The sequence below is a fragment of the Lepidochelys kempii genome, chromosome 24 (genome assembly GCF_965140265.1).
Source record: "Lepidochelys kempii isolate rLepKem1 chromosome 24, rLepKem1.hap2, whole genome shotgun sequence".
NCBI classification, from domain to species: Eukaryota; Metazoa; Chordata; order Testudines; family Cheloniidae; genus Lepidochelys; species Lepidochelys kempii.
The window spans coordinates 3463769-3481624 of record NC_133279.1 but is presented as its reverse complement, the minus strand read 5'-3'; the positions used below and the strand labels follow the sequence as shown (position 1 = coordinate 3481624).

The 17856-nt window shown below is 50.7% G+C and overlaps 1 long non-coding RNA gene across 1 annotated transcript; it reads right to left on the bottom strand.

Moving 5' to 3' along the window:
• Nucleotides 1–10467: 10467 nt before the first annotated feature.
• LOC140902802 (uncharacterized) lies at nucleotides 10468–12286 on the bottom strand. Its single transcript, XR_012156116.1, has 3 exons — nucleotides 12122–12286; nucleotides 11595–11711; nucleotides 10468–10822 (listed from the first exon to the last, which is right to left on the bottom strand). It is a non-coding gene; the product is annotated as an uncharacterized lncRNA (long non-coding RNA).
• Nucleotides 12287–17856: the final 5570 nt, after the last annotated feature.

The window sequence follows — 17856 nt, the reverse complement described above, 5'->3', positions numbered from 1 at the left end:
CTCAGGGATCTCTCCTCTTGTTTCTTGCAGAACACGTACTGTCGGGTGGCACACGACATTTGCATAAATCAAGGAAATAAACACAGGGTGCATGTGTTGTGGTTGCTGGGAGCCCTTGGCCAAAGGCCCTTGGGAGTGTCAAGAAACCTGCCACCATGCCTCAGGCTGGGGTGTTCTCTCCAGCTGCCCCTCCTAAACCCAGAGCTACAGCTCGCAAGCCCTGGCCCGTGGAGGATGTGGGAAGAGTCACTCCAGGACAGGACATTCTTGTTCTGCTGAGTGTGTGTGTCTGTCCCTGCAAATAGCACCTAGATGTCAACCAAGTCAGGACCCCCGTCCAGCAACAACCCCTCCACAGCTCCCGCTACTGGGCCATATGGATACGCTCTATTATTATTTGCCCCGTGGGGCCATAACCATAGAGTGGGGCCCAACAAACCTCCACCAGCAACAACCAAAAGACAGTCCTTGCCCCGAGGATTTTGCAGGCTGAAGAATAAAAAGTGTCTAACAATCTCAAAAATAACATTTTAAAAATCAAGATAATAATCTAAGGGCCAGGGTAGGGTACAGTATATAACCCGATCATCTACATCATAGCAGCCAGCGAAGACACAACGATCATTAAGGACGCTCTCCAGTATAAAGTTACGAGGCGTCATGTTTCTTTAGACTTAAAGGGCCTGATTCTTGTTCACACTAAGGCTCCTTTATTCAGTTCCGGCCAGGCCAAGGCTGTAACGTCGCTATAGCTATAATTTACTCTCACTTTAAGGCCCCTAAACATTGCCAGAGTGGCAGGCAAACAAGAATGAAGCCCAGATTATTGCTCCCGCTAACAATACACAGAACTCTCGGTGGAACTGGGCGAAGCTCAGTTCAGGATCGGCCCCGTAGGACCCGATTCTTTCTCATACTCAGACAGGCCCCCTTCCGTGGGCGCTGTGGTCCTCCTGCAGCGACTGCCGAAAGGGGCCAGAGTGTAAATAGGAATTAGGGCCTACAGCACATTGCCCCTCCAAAGTACTTTCCAAACACGAACTGATTCAGCGTCATGATCAAGGAGGTCAGGCCGGCTCTTGCTCAGAGCTTGGAGTTGGGCATCCGGATGCAATGTGACATGAAGACCCGCTGAAATATATTTGCCAAAGTCGAAAGGGCAGGAGCTAGTGGATGAAAGTGAACAAGGAACACAGGAGAGGGACCAATATAACCCGTGGGTCATAACAAATGTGAGAAGGAGAAACCCGAAGCATTGGTCAGCACTGGGAGTGAGAGACTCGAGGCTGAGGGAAACGGGGGCAGAGAGATTGCCGAGGGGGATGTGTGGTGAGAGAGAGAGAGGCAGTTTTGGAGAGGGGGCTGGAAGGAACAATCCTGCACTGACCCTCATTTGGACACACTTGACTGGACATAGCAAGCTTTTCCCATCACTTCTGTACCTCAGACGAAGAGCTGTGTAACTTCACCACAGACAGATGCCACCTCCACTTCTTGCCAGACAGCCGTGAGAGAGTGTATTTCCTCCTCTTGATTGCTCCTTCTGCTGATTTCCCTTTGAGGAGCGTAGAAAGGCTGGATATGGAGCCAGCCAAAGCCCCTTCTGCACCCTAAAGACCCAGCCTAGACCCACGCGCTATAGGGCATGTCGTTCCTTTCTGCCTTTGCACCTCACGTCTCCTTGACCAACATCCAGAAAACCATGTCTATTGTCTACATCTCTAGAAGACCTGTCCTCTGCTCTCTTGTCTCCAGGAGACTTCTACACTTCATTGTCTACAGATTCTTCAGCGGTTCTGGACCTCTCACTCCTGACTTCTCCAGGGCATCACTGCAAACTGTGAGTGGGGATGCATTGATTTGTTACTTGGGCCCAATATTTCTGAAGCAGAAGGAAGAATTATATAACAAATGCCTGGCTGGAAAATTAAATCAAAGGACCTTCACTTTTCCCCAAGATCTAGGTCTCCAATTTGGGCAAATATCTCAGTCACTCTGCTGTGATTGTAAGAGAAATTCCCTGCCCCCTCCCCCCACACCCCTTCCATTAGGGTTGTTACTTAAGAAAAATGCAATTTTTTTAATTGAGAAAACTCCTTTGTTGGTTATGATTTATAACTATTTTCTGAGCGTCTTAACACATTTCAGGATTTCAAACATCATAGGGTGATAAGCAAAAAACCCCATTCACCCAAAATTCCCTAGGTAAACTGCTGGCTCAGAAAGAAAGAAATTGACTAAGGGTTGAAAGTGGCCCCCTTGAAAATCACAGCCTTGAAAACTAGAAATCTTGGGAGCTCTCAGATCTAGTCTTCACCTACCTTGCCGCTGAGATGTGGATCTCTGGGGATTTTTTTCAGCTAGAAACTACTGCATGCAGTTAGAAATGAATGAGAAAGAGAGAGACACTGAGAGTTTTAGGAAGATTCATCTTTATATATAAAGGAGGGGGAAGGGTTAATTTTAAATCTTCTTACCCCACTCCTAGGGAAAAGAGGGAGCGAGAGCTCCTACTCCTGAGGCTGGAAGGATTTGGAATTTTCCTGCTGGGTTTTCCATCGGCCCATAGTAAAACTGCAGTTAGTCCTCTGCACCCTGCTTTTTAAATTGTGAATAAGGAAACAGACAAGCAGCAAGGTTGTGGCTGAACGTACCTGCAGTGTCCTCCTGGACAAAGTCACCCACAGGGAGATGCAGGAAAAGGAAGGGCTCGGGCTTGTAACCAGCCAAGAGCGACTCTTCTTTTTATTTTTGCAATACGAGAATTTAAGAAATTCATGGTTCAGTTGAGATAAAGGGCAAGCCCCTCAGCTGGTGTGAATCGGCATAGGACCCTTGAGGTCAACGGAGAAACTTGGAGTTTCACTCACTGAGGTTCTGGCCCTACGACTTAAAGAAGGCAGGTTCTGCACGAAGAGAAGAGTCGGGATTGGTGAATTTCACATCTTTCAACCCCCCTAGGAAACGCTCTAAAAAGAAGAAACCCCCCTATCATTTTATCCCCAATCAACAGAGAGCCGAAGAAAGGCCTGACTGTACCCACTTATCCACATGAGAAATGGGACTTGTGTGAATAAAGCTACTCACACACATAATTGTGTGTGGATTCTCTGCAACGACTGCCTTTCCAGGACCCACTGATCCCATGAAAATAATATTCAAATCCAGTTTGGTTAGCTTTTTTTTTTACAAACAGCTGTTTCATAACCCCTTTCCACAAAAGCCATCGCCACTAGAGAAAAGAATCCATAGGATGAAATGCATTTAATATTAGTTCTCTTTTTTAAACTGTGGGGGTTTTTTTCTTCCTGAACTTTCCCTTATTTTCCAGAAACGTCTAAACTGGCTAATTTGAGAATAAAAACAAAACAAAAACCAAACAAACAGAACCCCAAAACTCTGCAAATTATTTGGGAATGTTACTGGCATGGGCAACAGGCCATTTTGAAAAAAAAACCCCACAGTGTTAAAGCAAATAATAGAGAGAAAAGTAGCTTTAAAGGGAAAATAGGGTGAAAAGGAAACAGGAAGCCAAAAAGCATCAAAATCTGGAGAGAAGAAACATATTTTGCATTGTCAGGATCCCAGGGAGAAAAAATCCAGGGTGGAAAACGATTAGCCCCATGGTGTGCCTTTGGGTCGCACAGAGCAAATGGCTGCTCAGGAGCAGACTGGCAGAGACTTGGGCCCAGTAACGGGCCTTTCTAATATCAGTGGGAGTCTTTCCACTGACTTCCACAGGCGCCTGTTCAGAACACACACGCACAAAGGCCCGATCCTGCAAACACACCACTTTGGTCAGTTGTTCCACCACGGTTTTCATCTAATGCAGTTTATTATAAAAACAAACGAACAAGCAAAAACAACAGATTTCTTCCATCATGGGAGGACTTGCGGGGAAGAAGGTGCCCACATTCATAGATATTGGTGTCGGAATGGTCCCGAGGTAGGTGACGGAATCTGCATTTGGCAGATTCTAACCAGGCAGCTGGTTTTGTATGCAACGCATAAACAATAACTTTGATGACGGCTCCAGGCATTGCTGAAATCAATGGCGATTTCCTACTGATTTCAGCAGGCTTTGGATCAGGCCCATGGTGCAGAACCTGATTTGATAAAAATCACATTCTCTCTATATTCAGATCCAAAATGTCACTGAGGAGAAGATGATTGCGACTAAACTCCCGTCTGTTAAATGGAAACATCCAGTGTGATTTAATATTCACTCACATTAAAAACAACAACAGAAAATCATTACAATGGGGCGGGAGGGAGAGTGCAGTTCCCTGGTCAAAGTTCTCCACTTCCTACTACCACCAACTCAAGGTGAAATTTATCAAGTCCATCTTTTCCCTTATTCCAGAACCTGCCTTTATTTTGGGCCAGATACTCACCTAGTGTCCTCAACTCTGCTTTTGCATTTTCCTTTTATTATATTTTCTGGACATTACAGTCAAATAAAGACAATTCTCTCTGCTTGGCTTAAAGCAGAAGTGCAAACAGGCCACTGAGGATAACAGATCGGAAGGGGAAGGGGAAGATATTAAAGACACCTCTGTTATTTGATTGGCATTTAAGTTTATGAATAATGATTTTATTGTTTCTTTTCCAGCTTTCTTTCTTTTTCCCCATCTTTCTCTTTTGTTTTTCTTTCTTTCTTTGCTTCTTTATCTTGTTTTCATTATTTAGGGCTGGGGGCGGGGATGTTTGGATTTTTGGATTTTACGTCTCTTTGAAAAGTAAAATCCTGTTTAACAGATGCATAGAAATGAAATCCTCGTTGGTTTGTCTGTTTTCAATAGAGACCTTTCTTTATAGTTTGCTTTCCTTTCCGCAAAGCCCGCCATATCAATACGCGGCAGTGTTTTTCTTTTCACAAGTCGAGTGTTCGTAGGTCCTGATCCTGAAAAAGCTTAAGCCACGAGCAGTCTCGCTCACGTGAAATAATCCCACTGGGCCCGGTTCCGAGTGACACTGCTCTGCTAGCGCAAAAGGGTGGGTAAAGGGACCTTAGCGTCACTCAGAACTGGGCCCATAGAGGGAGGGAGACGTGGGGGCAGGGGGCAGGGAGAATGGACTCACATGGCAGGAGTTATGAAGAGGAGGAGAGGAGGAAGAACAGACATGAGTGGAGGGAGGAAAGCGAGACAAGGGCTGATTCTGATCTCACGCTTGTGTTACCCCAGGCTCAATCTGCTAGCTGTAGTGAAGTGCCTCCTGATTTACATCACAGGGAGATCAGAGTCAGGAACGCCTGTGGAGGGCGGCTGGCCAGTGCTCTGGAGGGGCAGGGAGTTGCTAAGTGTTGCATCGTAGAGAGTTATTCCCCCCCGCCCCCTGCCCACACTACCCCCGGCAGGATGCAGCGTAACTGCTCCCCCGGATTATTCCGACCACAGTCAGGCCCTGACCCCGCAGGCTCGTAACTTTAAGTGTCTGAAGCAGCTTGGATAGAATTATACCAGGGTGACAGATCAGAACGTGGCTCAGCGTGTGTGGGGAAAGCCCCCAAACTGGCACTGGGTAAGCAGCATATATCTGTCCCTAGCACTCCACATACTGCCTAGTGGCTAGAGCGGAGTCGGGAAAATGAGGGGCTAGGACTCCTGGGTTCTAGCCCCAGGTCTGGGAGGGGAGTGGAGTCTATTGGTTAGAGCAGCAACGCCTGGGAGGGAGGACTCCTGGGTTCTGCCCCTGGCTCTGCCACAGCCTGGGCTTGTTGACCCAGTCACCTCACCTCTCTGTGCTGACAGACAGCGCCTGGTGTTTTCAGGCTGCACCCCCTAGCTTGGTTTCCGGGGGCTCTGTACCAGCTCACCCTGCCCAGCCCAGGGCAGGAGGGGAGGATGAAACGCCGGGGAAGAAGCAGACGCCCATGAGGGGAGATGAACGAGACAGGGTGCGGCTGGGAGAGTGTTTCATGCTTGTTGGTGCGAAACAAACCAGCCTGGATCTTTGAAGCAAGACTTGGCTGGGTTCCTGCCCCTTTATCTCTCCCAAATCCCCCTCCAATCGCCTTAGCTGGCCCTGCGCAGCCATCCCAGGGCGTTTCAGCCTCCTCCTCCTTAGCGGAGAGCTGGTGGGGGGGAAGAGGGTCAAGGGCCTGTTTGTTTAAAAGCGTCTAATGCTATTAAAGCAAGCCGATTAGGGGACATTGGAACAGTCCGGAGCCAGGGAGGGGGGAGCAGGGCTTGGGCAGATGGCTTCCTTCCCAGGAGGGAGCCGTGAATGCAGGGGCCAGATCTTCTCTCACAGGTGAACCTAGCCCTGGGGAAAGGGGCTGGCGTGACAGCTCTGTCCTCAGAAGAGACACTCCGGGGAGGAGCAGCGACAGGACACACACACACACCAGCCTCCATTTAACGGAGTTGTTTTCTGCTACTGGCCTGAGCAGGGGGCTGAGAGCCCGGACACCGGGGTTCCCTTTCCAGCTTTTCAGCGAGCGTGTCTAGCAGGCGGTGCAAGGGACGTGAGTTCTAATCCTAGCTTTGTCAGTACCAGATGCTGCCGGTTCTCAGGTATTAGGCACTGAGGGCCTGATTCTCATTTGTACTCTGCCCCCTTTATACCACTCTGGCAGCGAAAAGGGGCCTCAGTGTAACTGACACTAGGCTATCTGTACTGATGCGCTCGGTACAACTGTGATTTGATAGATAGACTGACAGAGTTTAAACAATCCCTTCCCCGCACCTCAGTTTCCCTATCTGCAACATGGGTCTGATGATAAGAACACCTAGTGCTTTCCATCCGTAGATCTCAAAGCACTTTCCAAAGGCGGTCGGTATCACTATCCCCAGGTTGCAGACGGGGACATTGAGGCACAGAGCGGGGAACTGACTTGCCCATGTGCATCCAGCAGGCCCATGGCAGAGCGAGGAACAGAACCCAGGTCTGCTGAGTCCCACCTCCCTCATTTGAACCCCCTAGATAACACTCGCTGAAAAGCTGGGTATGGGACCCAGGAGTCTGGACACCCCGTCTCCACTGCTCTAACCACTTCCCTGCTCTGCCTGTCTAGTTTGCCTCTTTGAGGGAGTGCCTCTTTAACCCCCTCCTTGGCTTCTCACTGCCTTTCATTGGGGCGCGCTTAGAACCGACAGTTGGATCCTCAACTCTTGTATATCAGTTCACACCAGCAGAGGATCTGCCCCCGCACCCCAGCCTGCAGGCCTGATTCTGATCTCACTCCGGTGTCAGGCCGGTGTAGCTCCATTGGAGTCAGAGGTGTAGCCATGGAGGGAGTGGGAGGAGAATCAGGCTCCGGGTCTCGCTCAGCTCTCCCACCCCCACTTAAGTCTTTCTTCCGACCCCAGGTGCTGATTCTCCTCATTTGCTGGTCTGGGTCTCTCGGGGAAGTGGTATTTAAAAGGCTTTTGTAACACTGTCAAACAGAAACCTTAAACGAGGAGTGGGGGCCAGATTCAAAAGGATGAAGGTCACTCAAAGTAAAAGCCCTGGAAACTGGCAGGCCAGACAAGGCTCAGAGCATCCCAGCTGGGATAGGGTCTGGGCCACAGGAGCCAGGAGCAAATCCCGGGGGCAAAGCTTAGGACCAGAACCAGCCCCCAAGGCGAGTGAGTAGCTGAGTCTGGCTGTCTCCATCGCAGTCTTTCCCGCTGCTCCTTTCTCTCTCCACCACCCACCATGGTTAGGTTGTGAACAGGCAGCTCAGGCCGACTATGATAGCGTAACACACAGCCACAAAGCTGGGAAGGACAGAGAGCCCCTGGCGCATGGACCGGCAGCCTGGTACAGAGGTGAGGGTGACAGGCTGGGCGTCGGGAGACCTAGATTTTATTCCTGGCTCTGAGCTGCTGGGTGACCTTTGGCAGTTCACTCCCTGTCTCCTCTAGTTCGCCCAGAAGCTCTTTGGGGGCAGGGATTCTCCCTCACTGCGTGTGTGCAGTGCCCAGCACGATGGGGCCCAAATCCTGCTCAAGGCGTCACTGCCGTACAGAACAACGCGTCTCCCCTTAGAAGCAGCCGCTTCTTCTGAGTGCTCCCTGCTGGCACATACTCCCCTGCTGGCTAGAAAGGGAGGGAAATGTTAATGAGCAGGCGGTTCAGGGGGCTGGATGCCAGTCACATTGCTGTGCCTCAGTTTCCCCACGTGCATGTCTAGAGCCTGTGTCTCATTTACATGGCCCTGGCTGCGTGAAGGGGACTTGCTGTAATCCAGACTCAGGCCTCTACACACATAGATGGACACAGGCCTATATATAAACACATGCCCACGCAGACCGGCATGATGCCCGCTTGCACTTCAAGTGCCTGGCAAGCTGCCCTCTCAGTGGAGAGCAGCACCCAACCTCCCCAGCTACAGATGTGAGCCCCAGCGTACAAGTCGGCACCTCCTTATTCGTGTTCCCAGAGAGAACTAGCCTCCCCCTGCTGAACTCGAAACCCTTGAGCGAGGCTGGCAGCTAAGAACAGAGCACTCTTCACAGTCACACCGGCTGAGCAGAGGCAAGGAGGCTGGCTCAGCTCCAGCCCAACCAGCGATTGACTCTGGGATGAATCGGATGCTTTGATGCTAGAAAAGCCCTATAAAAGTAATGTTTTAAAAGGCCTCCCTCACGCTGCTGCTCGCTGTTGCACTAGGGGTTGGGGGAGCATTTAAGCCAGGCTTCTGGTCCTGAGCAATCCTGGCCTGCCTTAAAGGGGCCAGTGCACCGGGTTACACTATATAGTGGAGCCGATGCACTGGATACAGCAAAAAAGAGCAAGGGCGGGGGTCATTGCCCTCCCTGGGCCGTAACACTCGCCACACACAACCCAACCCCATGCAAAGCTCGTCCGGATTTCAGTTTTGTTGCAGGATTCGCAACAGCTCTGGAGAGAACCCAGGGCTGATTGAGGAGTGCTGCCATTTTCCTCTCTCCATGTAAACCCAGGGGCTGCGTGGCCCTTTCGACTCAGAGGCCCACTTGGATTGTGGGGTGCAGATCCAGAAGCACAAACCCCACGCGGAAGACAGCAAAATAAATGGTTACGTGGCTCCTGCTGCTGCCCGCAGGGCCCCATGGGAGTAGGTGCTGAGCATGCAAGTCAGAAGGGACAGTGCCCGCACTGTTTGCCACCCTGCTTTGCGCTGGTGTCACGGACAGCGCCAGGTGCAGGGCGACGGAGGATTGGGCCCTTGCGCATTCTCTCTCTCTGGCTCCGCTTAGGATTCACACTAAGAAGGGGACTTGGATTTGGGATGGAATATTAGCCGCCTTTATCCTCCAAGCCCCGACCTAATCCTAGAAGCTCTTTGGGGTTTTCCGTCTCTGGGTAAATCCCCCTCAGCACTGATGGACAATCCTGGCTGGTATCAGAGGGAATAATCCAGTCAGTAGCACAGCCCATCTGGGGTAATCCCACTCCGCTCCCTCTGCCACTTTCCCCACCGGCAGCCCCTTCCCGGGCCTCCAGCTGTGGGAAGCAAAGCTCAGGCATGAAGAGCATCTTGTTGTTCCAGTTTTTGAATCATGATGCTTAGCACTTTTTGCAGCCCAGGACAGTCCCGATGCATCCTCCCCACCTACATGCTCGTAGAGGGCTGACTGCCAAAAGCTGCTGGGAGTGCATTTGTTACGGGCTTAGAGATATGAAAGCAGTAAATAAAATTGCCCTGAGCTGAGACAGGTCAGGGGGATGCTGTACCCTGATGAATATATCCGCCTCCTAGTGAGAGACTGAATGGGCCCAAACTGGAATGACTGGGTCAGATCCACAGGTGTAAGTATGACTTCTATATCTGGGATGGGGGGCCTCCAGTTCAGCCAATGGGGCTGCACGTGGGGGGGCGGAATTTCCCACCTGCCTCAGGCTTGCAGTTTGGGGGGAAATGTCCCCCCCTACTCCCCAAACTATGCCCATGGTCAGATTCTCAGTTGATGCAAATCATCTCGCTCCATTGAAGTCAATTTATGCTGATTGACACCAGTTAAGGATCTGGCCCATGGATCCCAGTCCTCCTCCATTCCTTGGCACATTGGGGGTTCAGCTCAACAAGACCACCCCCCAGCTCTACACAGGATGGGTTTTGAGAGAGGTCTGCGGCTGGCACTGGGGTGGGGGCAAGATGCATCTTGCTACAGCTGCCCAGCGGTACCATCCCATGAGCACGCTGGTTCCCCTGCTCTGTGGATGCTGCTAAATCCTCTCCAGCTAGAGACGCGTTTCTCCCCAGGGCTCGTGAAGACTCTTCTAATCTGAAGAGCATATTATTATTGCCTGTGGGATGTACCACCCGGAGGGTAATTTCACAACCTTTCCCTGGGGAGGAGACCCCTCCGACCCCCACACCTCAAGGACAGGCCATGCTCCCTCCCTTCTCAAATGGTACAAGTCCTGCACCGTGCCGGTCTCACTGCAAGAAGCAGCACGCCGAAGAAGTTAGTTCGCCAAACAGGGCTGTCGCCTTGGTCTCTGGTTACACGAAAATGGTTTTAAATGGGGGAAAGAAATGAACACAAGCAGTCCTGGGGGTGATCACAAGCCCAGGGTTGGCGGGAACCCTACGGTTACAATATTGACAGCCCATCAGCCCCTGTGCACCGAAGGAGCGGGTTTCATTCCTGGTAGAGTTAAAGTTCTGTCCCGTCTGCGAACGCCATCAAAAGGTGGAAACCCTCAGGTGAGAATAAAAGGTGTGATGGGAAGCAATGGCCCACGTGCATCCAACAGCACAGAGCCACCTGCTCCCAGGGGAAGTTCTGCTGGGCTATACGGAAGGATGGGAGAGGGTCGGAGTGGCAGCAGATTTCAGAGGACAGCAAGGATCTAAGAACTGGGTGACTGGAAATCCGAAGTGATGACAAAGATCTGGAGATACCTACAAGGGAGAAAATTCTCTTTATTAAAGACCTCCCCCCCGAATGGGTTGCTGCTCTCTTACCTTTCCGAGCCACCTGGATCCCTCTTGGTCTCTCTTCCCCGCTCGCTCTGTCTGTCGCACACGACTTGTGCATTTCATCACATGCCGCGTTAGGGTTACTTAAAATGAAAACCCAGCACTCCACACTCCCAGGAGGGCGTCCGCGGTTGCAAAGACAATCGCGTTAACCCTCGCAGGTCTCCAGCTGCCGACCGCTGCATGCTGCGGGAGATGGCAGCCCCAGGTCTCGTCTCCTCCTTGCGCGGGCTCCCCGGTTGGGAGAGGAAGCTCGGTGAACGTGGTTCGTTTCTCCCCACCCCCTACCCCATTCCCAGGCAGAAATTCTACGGCCATTATCTGCAGCCGGTGCTGGGAGCTGTTCTCCGCAGCGACCCCTGCTGGGAGCGATGGGTGGCAGAGACACCAGGCTGTGGTCTCTCCTGCCATAGGCAATGAGCAAAGCAAATGCCCATGCTAATAAGAGGTGGCAGTCTCTGGGAAGGGAGCAAAGGACCCAGCAAGAAAAGGGGGAAAGAGTTCCCTCACTCTTCGGAGGGGGAGTAACTAACCGGAAGGGGCTGGGATTGGATCTCGCTTAGCTGCTGAAGGACACCTACTAGAGACCTTGGCTGGAGCTTTCCAGGGCCCAGCTAGGGGTGGGGAAGCCCAACAAGATGGAATATGGAACCTGAGTGCTCCAAAAAGGCACAACACCCAGTTACCTGCCTACCGTGGAGCTGCTAGAGGAGGGCGCCAATATCTGGAGGTCTCCACGGAGATCAGGGCTTGTTGTGCTGGGCATGGCGCAGAAAACGGAGGACAGGCCCCGCAGCGAAGAGCGTACAGTCTAAATAGCCAAGACAGACAAGCAGCAGGAGGGGAAGCAGAAAGCAACTTAAGCAGAGCCAGGCACAGGACCCGATCTCTGGGCAACTGGTCTTGCACCCGGACCATGGGGTCACGTGGCCGGAGGGCTGGCAGTTGAGACAGGACGCACTGAAGGCGCCCGGTGGCACATCCCACCAGCTGAAGCTTCTGTTCCACGCGTTCTCTAGAGGGAGCGTTCAGAGACACCTTATTGCCCCACTGCTGGGGGAGTAGAGATTGGTATTGGCCATTGGGCAAGCAGGAGTGGGACAGCAGCAGCCGCCTTTGGCCATTGCAACACAGGGTGCGTTGGCATGTGTTACTTAGCTCCTCTAGGTAACGCGGGCACAGCCCGGCAGCCCTGTGCTGCTAACAACTCCCGCTTCTCACCTCCAGATGTTCTCGTCCTGGGCCCAGTTCGGCTATGCCTCCTGCTTCCAGCTCGTGTTGTTGGTGCCGGGCTGCTGCCACCTTCCGGCGCCTGCGACGAGGGCAGCTCTCTAGAGGATGCCTGGGGTGCCGCACGTCTTGCTTCTCCACTCACGTAATGGGCGGTCTTGGGGCTAAGGCACTGAGCTAGCGACCTGGGTTCAACTCCTGCCTCTGCCACAGACTCTGTAGGACGGGGACAATAATCCTTCTAACTTGCCTAATTAAACAGACCGGTCCAGACCGGGACCATGGGCCTGATATGGACTGAGCCCTCAGGACTCAGAATCATGAGAGCACTGGGGAGGTCTCCAATGGTGGGAAAGACCCAGTGAGTTGCCAGAACTAGGGTTTTTCATCCCAGCCTGTTCTGAAACAGGGAAGGATGTCTCAGAGATGCAGCCAAGCCGTTCTCCTCCAAAATCACTAGCTCAGATCCAGCCCAGGATTGAAAATCAAGACTCAATGGCACCTGTGTGAAATGAGTCAGTGGGGCTCAGTCCACTTCTAAGGGGAGAGGTGTCTACGCTACAGGAAATCATCATTACTCAGGGCCTTATTCACTCACCCTGTTGACAGCCGGAGGACTGGACACCCTCAAGTTGCAGTCTCTCTCGGTACTGATACAACCTGCAGGTACTGCAGTGCCTGTGTACATCACAACCTTTAATGCATTCACCCTCCCGACACCCTGTCCGGTTGGGCAGGGCTGTTATTCCTATTTGACCAACGGGAAACTGCCACAAAGAGGCTAAGTGAGTTGCCCAAGGTCAGATAAGAAATCTGTGGCTGAACGGGGACTTTTTGAACTCACCCCTTTGAAGCACATCCCAAGCACTGCCCCAGGTAGGAAGGAAATGCATGAAGGAAGTTTGGCCTTCTGCTATCCCTGCTCTGCGCAGCGTTAGCTCTCCTAGCTCCAGTCAAGAACTTTTTTAAAAAGAAACAATCCCCAACAGAGAGTTTGAGGAAGAGCAGCTAATGGCTTGCTTGGCTCTCCGCATCTCTGCAACCTGACGCTCAGGGGAACGCGGGGTTTGCCCAAAGGGAAGGTTGGCCCACAAGGGATCCCTTGGTCTCTCTGCAGCATTTGGCATGGCAATCTCTGCTCAGCACTTCAGGGCTGCCTAGCACAAGGCCCCGGCTCCACTGGGATTTTAGCCACTTGCACAAACCCGGCACAGCCGTGACTTGCACCTGTGCCGTGTGACTGACACGGGTGCAGTTCTGTGTCGGTTTCAATCATGCCATGCTGGTGCACGCTGTGTCAGCACTCGGCCTTCGCACCAGAGGCTAAAACACCAGTTGCATGAGGCTGAAGTGATGCCGTTGGCGGAAACACAGCCAGGCTGTGACTCTGAGGAAGAAGCCAGGATGGGTCAGGTTGCTGGGTCTGAAACTCCCTTGCCCTGAGCCTGTCAGCAGTGTAACCGGGTTCAAAAGGAGAAGTTCATGGAGGATAGGTCCGTCAATGGCGATTAGCCAAGTTGGTCAGAGAGGAAACCTCTGGTGTCCCTAAACCTCCGACTCCCAGAAGCCAGGATTGGATGACAGTGGATGGATCACTCGCTAAATGCTCTGTTCTGTTCGTTCCCTCTGAAGCACCTGGCACTGGCTACTGTGGGAAGACAGGACACTGGGCTAGATGATGTGACCCAGGACACCGATCTGACCCAGCATGGCTGTTCTTTGGTGCAGTCATTTACACCAGTGCAAAGTGGGTGTAAAATCAGAAGGGCAGCATTTTGCGCCCACTTTGCACTAGTGTAAATGACTGCACAAGGTGCAGGGCAAAGGAGAAGTGGAACCTCTGGGTAGGTCTACACTGCCATTAGGCATCTGCGGCTGGCCTGTGTCAGCTGATTCAGGTATGCAGGGCTTGGGCTCTGGGGCTGTTTAACTGTGGAGGAGTCGTTCAGGCTCGGGCTGGAGCCCAGGCTCTAGGACCCTATTAGGGTGGGGATCTCTCTCTGGTAGGGCTCATGCTATTGACCAGACCTCCTGAACTCAGCCCAGCCATCCTCTTCACATTCCACATATCGCCAGGGATATTCCACATATGTCCCATTCTTTGTTCACTTACATAGAGAGAAGAGATCAATAGATGTCCCCTCTGCAAATCAATGCACTGCTTTGCCTCGTTCTTTGCTTTAACTCCAGACAGGCAATGAGAAGCGATGAGGCCTTTTAATTCACTACCTCCTGCCCCACAGACCTGGGAGTTGATGAAGATTGGAAGAGAGGGCTGGGGAATTAAAAGCGCGGCTATTTGCTGGTTAAATCCACCGGCGCTCACATGATGGAAATGGGATAAATGCACTGGGCTGATGGATGTGGAATGTGTGTGCTGGGGATGCGGTGTGTGACTGTGTTTGAGTGAGCAAGTTAAGTAAGAGAAGTGTGTGTCAGAGAGAGAGAGAGATACAGGAGCAGTATGCGTGAGAGAGGGCGTCTGACTGAGACCCAGTGGTATGGGTGTGTTTGTGGAGAGAGGGTGTATGTTATAGTTCTTGTCTAAACTAAGATCTAAAAGTAGGAAGCTAGATCAAGTTACCTAGCTTGATCAAATTAACACCTTCTAAATCTTGCAACAAAGCTTGTTCCCAGCTCTGTCCCCATATCTATTCAAGGGACACCATCATAGGACCTAATCACATCAGCCCCACTATCAGAGGCTTGTTCACCTGCACATCCACCAATGTGATATATGCCATCATGTGCCAGCAATGCCCCTCTGCCGTGTACATTGGCCAAACTGGACAGTCTCCTTGCAAAAGAATAAATGGACGTAAATCAGACGTCAAGAATTATAACCTTCAAAAACAAGTTGGGGAACACGTCAACCTCCCTGGACACTCAATTACAGAACTAAAAGTTGCAATTATTCAACCAAAAAAACTTCATAAACAGACTCCAAAGAGAAACTGCAGAACTGGAATTAATTTGCAAACTGGACACCATTAAATTAGGCTTGAATAAAGACTGGGAGTGGATGAGCCATTACACAAACTAAAAACTATTTCCCCATGCTAATTTCTCCCCTACTGTTACTCACACCTTCTTGTCAACTATTTGAAATGGGCCAGCCTGATTAGCACTACAAAAGTTTTTTTTCTCCTGCTGATAATAGCTCACCTTAATTGATTAGTCTCGTTAGAGTTGGGTTGGCAACCCCCATTTTTTCATGTTCTCTGTATATTATATCTTCCTACTGTATTTTCCACTGCATGCATCTGATGAAGTGAGCTGTAGCCCATGAAAGCTTATGCTCAAATAAATGTTAATCTCTAAGGTGCCACAAGTCCTCCTCGTTTTTTGCTGATACAGACTAACACAGCTGTTACTCTAAATCTCTACTGGAGACCAAGCAATTACACTTTAGAACATGAGTTAAAGCCTCGGTCACTCAGTCTAATGCCAAACACCTTTAAATCCAAGGGTTTGTCTACATTTAAAAAATTAATTCAGATTAGAGGTAGAAGATGAATTTAAAATGCACTAGCTATTCCGGAATAACTCTACGTGTTATTCTTACTGGAGTCGGAGTGCCTTGTTCCTCTTTAGCTTAATCCAGCACTCTTACTTCAGAATAAGCGTTTCCACACATGGAGTTACTTCAGAATTGCTACTCCAGAATAACCCGATGAGTAGCCAAGCACTTAGTCTAGATAAGACCAAAAGATAAATTGTGTGTTGAGTGAGTGAGAGTCACTGTGGTGTGCGTGAGCACAAGCTATGCAGTTGTGACTGTTTCGTTTGAGAAAAAGTATAACACATGAACAAAAGTGAGACTGCATGCCTGGTGAAAGCAGGAGACATGCACAGGAGTGAACCAAAGAAGTGGCCAATAGCACAGAGCCCTAATTCTTCTCTAGCTCCCTCTCAGGCAAGCAGGCAGGATGAAAGAGCGGGATCACTTGGAAGGGTCAGGGGGTACAGAGAGAGGGAGAGATACCAGCGTGGCTCACAAAACCATAACCATATTTTGTGGGAATTTTTCAACCCCCGCTCCCCCCGTTTTTCAGGATTTTAAAAAAAAAAGTCAAAATTTTGAAATTTTAGACTTTTTGATCGGCAGAACATTTAGCCCAGCTGTATTGCTGGTCTGAAAATCTGATATTTTTCAACTAAATTCAGTGTCAAAAGGTTTGGGTGTTTTGATTGAGAATTCAATTTTCAACACAAATTTGTCTCAAAAACTTGCAATTTCCAGAAAGGTTGAGTGTCTCTCTCACTCTTCCTCTCATACACACACACCCTTGTGTTAATGTTCAGATGCTAAGCTGTATCCACCTTGTTCTTTCTGACGTTCGTCAGGCCCAGACATCATGGACCCTGAAGGTTAATTAGGTAAAGGGATGCATGATCCCTTCTGCCTACATGCCACAAAGTTGCTGGACTTTTTTTCCTTACCTGGTCCAAAATATCACCCGGGTGGGGCTGAGGTGAGACTCCAAATGGGATCAACTGAGTGTGAGGTGTGTTGGAATTCATCAGGGCAAATTATATTTGTAATCTGGACTGATCATTTCCCCTCACTAACACACAGATGTATACACACAGCCCCAAACAAATGCAGAACCCCGCCCCCCCCCCAGCTACAAATTCATAAACACACCACCACATGGACACACTCACAACCACACACAAATGCAGAGCCACATTCACAGCTACAGATTCATAGAAACACAACCACAAGGACACACTCACAACCCCACACAGATGCAGAACCCCACACACAGCGACAAATTCATAGACACAACCACACAGACGCAGGGCCACATTTACAATCACATGCACACACAAACACAAATCCATTAAGAAATGAAGCCAAACCCACACTCAGGTGACACACACACATGCCCCTACAGTGTAGAGCATTGGGTGGAGTCTGGAATCATTTATTTACCATCCTGGAGCCTGTCTGGGTGGCCGACAGGGTGCATCTCCGATCCAGCGGTGCCTACCCATTGCAACACCCTGAGCCATGCTGGTGCCTTGCCAGGAGCCCCAGGGCTGCGCTGGTTTTGCCAGTTACACAAAAAACTGAAAATAATACACCAGCCATCTGGGTATTTGTCCAGACTCGAATCTCCCTGGAGAGATTGACAGAAGGGAGTTGTTTACTGAGCTCACCAATGGGAACCTGGATGCAACCATCTAGTCTAACAGCAACAACAATGCTGAGCTCCTGATTCTCATCAAGAGATCTCCAAGTGCTTTACAAACTCAGGAGTGTTATCCTCCCCCGGGAGAGCAGACAGGGAAAGGGCCTTAGCCAACATCACAGAGCAAGGCAATGGCAGAGCAGGGAAAGGAACCTAGGACTGGACTCCCCGTCCCACTGCACTGCATCTCCACTGCACAGTTAACGCAATTCGCTGGCACTCAAGTTGCTTCTCTTATGCTAGCCTCAGACGAGCAGCCATGCTGCAAAACCACACCCAAGAGGATGCAACGCCCTGCCTCCGCACGGGCACTATTCTCACTCACGGGCGGCTCGAAGATTTCACTGGGCACTGATTCAACCTCAGGCAATATCTCTGGGGACCATATTGTATTAAGATGACGGATCACTGTGGCCAGTGATTGTATGCCACTCCAGCGGGCAGGGTTACTCCAGCTATCCCAGGAACCAAAAAGAGGTGGGGCAGTGATTCAAATGAAGCACATCGGGTTGTAAACACCTCCAGAGA